The sequence below is a fragment of the Rhinopithecus bieti genome, unplaced genomic scaffold (genome assembly GCF_001698545.2).
Source record: "Rhinopithecus bieti isolate Rb0 unplaced genomic scaffold, ASM169854v2 scaffold_14215, whole genome shotgun sequence".
NCBI classification, from domain to species: Eukaryota; Metazoa; Chordata; class Mammalia; order Primates; family Cercopithecidae; genus Rhinopithecus; species Rhinopithecus bieti.
In genome coordinates, this window is record NW_016808057.1 from 253,737 (window position 1) to 256,326 (window position 2,590).

Here is a 2,590-nt window from a genome sequence, read left to right on the forward strand (position 1 = left end):
TTTTTTTTTTTTTCCTTCTGAGACAGGGAGGTTCTCTGTCACTCAAGGTTGAGTGCAGTGAAGCAATCACCGCTCACTGCAGCCTCAACCTCAATCAATCGTGGGCACAGGTGAGCTTCCCACCCCAATCTCTTGAGTAGCTGGGACCACAGGTGTGCACCACTATGCCTGGCTAATTTTTAATTTTTTTGTAGAGACGGGGTTTTGCCATGTTCCCAGGCTGGTCTTGAACTCCTATGCTTATGTGATTCACCCACCCTAGCCTCCCAAAGTGCTGGGATTACAGGAGTGAGCCACTTCGCCTGGCCCAAGGATTTTTAAAATAAGACCTCAGCGAAACAGGCCAACAGCAAAAATAAACACATGGGATTACATCAAACTGACAGACTTTTGCACAGCAAAGGAAACAAGAGTGATGAGACAACCTACAAAACGGGACGACACATCTGCAATATATGTACCTGACAAGGGGTTAAAAACCAGACTATATAAAGAACAGTGAAAAATGACCAATCTGATTTAAAACTGGGTAAAAGGACTGGGTGTGGTGGCTCACGCCTATAATCCCAGCACTTTGGGAGGCTGAGGCGGGAGGATTGCTTGAGCCCAGGAGTTCGAGATCAGCGTGGTGTTAGGCATGATGGATCCTCAGGCAGGAAGGTCACTTGAGCCCCGAAGGTCGAGGCTGCAGAAAGCCATGACTGTGCCACTGCACTCCCAGCCCAGGCAACACAGCGAGACCCTGTCTCAAAAGGTAAAAGATCTTAGTAGGCATTTCTCAAAAGAATGCATGCAAAGGTCAAGTACATGAAAAAATGCTCAACATCACTATGTACGGCACAACTGATACGTGTCCCATTTATGTTTCACCATCTATTACATTCAGCTCAAGTGTAAATCCAATTTGTCTAAACCCAAATCAATCCAGCCTATTTTATTTCCTAAGATTTGTCATATTGCAGAATATTTTAGATTATGAAAACTGATTTTAATAAACGTTACAAGTGAGGATAAATGCTTAAACTACTAAAACAGAGAGATGGAGGGTTATTAGTGTAAGTCCTACCCACTGGCAAGTAGGAAAAATATCAATATTAGGCTAAGCAGGAAGAATTACTGCAAGACATGCTGGTTTGATGAGAGCATGAACTAAATGAATACATACCTAAGAACAGTTTGCACATCTTCATTTGGATAGCCAGAAAGGTTTGGAAAGAGTCATCTTAGATAAATTTTTATTTTATTTTTGAAGACAGAGTCTTGCTCTGTGCCCAGTCTGGAGTGCAGTGGCATGATCTCCATTCACTGCAACCTCCTTCTCCAGGGTTCAAGCAATTCTCCTGCCTCAGGCTCCTGAGTAGCTGGGACCACAGGCACATGCTGCCATGCCCGGCCCATTTTTTGTATTTTAGTAGAGATGGGTTTTCACCATGTTGTCCAGGCTGGTCTCGAACTCCTGAGCTCAGGCAATCCGCCTGCCTCGGCCTCCCAGTGTTAGAATTACAGGCGTGAACTACCATGCCCGGCCGATAAATTTTTATAAAGAACCTTAAAAACTCCTCTTTCCTCAGCTGCTGCCAAGGTGCTTGGTCCTTCCAAGGAAGCTAAGGCCACAATGGGGTGAGTGCCTCACTTCATCCGGCAATTAGCACTGTGTCCAGCAGCGCCAACCCCACACATGCCCGTGCCATGGCATCCCTCTCCGAACTTGCCTACATCTACTCGGCCCACGTTCTGCATGATGATAAAATCAAAGCCCTCATTAAAGCAGCTGGTGTAAATTTTGAACCTTTCTGGCCTGGTGTGTTTGCAAATGCCCTAGCCAATGTCAGCATTGGGAACCCGATTTGCAATGTAAGGGCTGGTGGACCTGCAGTAGCTGGAGGTCCTACCCCCTCCACTGCTACTGCTTCAGTTGACAAGAAAGTGGAAGCAAAGAAAGAACAATCTGAGGAGTCTGATGAGGACATGGGCTTTGGTCTTTTTGACTAAACCTCTTTTATAGCATATTCAATAAAAACCTAAACTTTGAAAAAAAGAAATAACCTTAAAAATTGAAGCACTGTTTTCTGTATGGCAGTAGGATGCAACACAAGCCAGAAATCTGAATGGTTTTCAAATGTTAAAGAAACAACTATTGGCCAGGTGTGGCAGCTCACACCTGTAATCCCAGTACTTTGGGAGGCTGAGGCAGGTGGATCACCTGAGGTCAGGAGTTCAAGACCAGCCTGGCCAACATGGTGAAACCCCATCTCTCCTAAAAATACAAAAAAATTAGCCGGGTGTGGTGGCGTGTGCTTGTAATCCCAGGCACTTGGGAGGCTGAGGCAGGAGAATCGCTTGACCCAGGAGGCAGAGGTTGCAGTGAGCTGATATCGCGTCATTGCACTCCAGCCTGGGCGACAAAAGTGAAAACTCCCTCTCAAAAAAAAAAAAAAAAAAGAAAAGAAAAAAAAAAACTATTGATAAAAAACCAGGAAAGTGTGGAGAAGAAACAATCTTGATGAAGATCAAGTAGCTTCAGGCATCAATGCCCTTAAAAAGGTATAATTTTGCTAGAAAAACTGGTAATATTTATAATATGTGGCAT

General features: G+C 44.6%; 1 pseudogene; it reads left to right on the plus strand.

The window, feature by feature from the left end:
- Window positions 1–2,171, plus strand: part of LOC108537704 (60S acidic ribosomal protein P1 pseudogene) — a 6,863-nt pseudogene extending 4,692 nt beyond the window's left edge.
- Window positions 2,172–2,590: the final 419 nt, after the last annotated feature.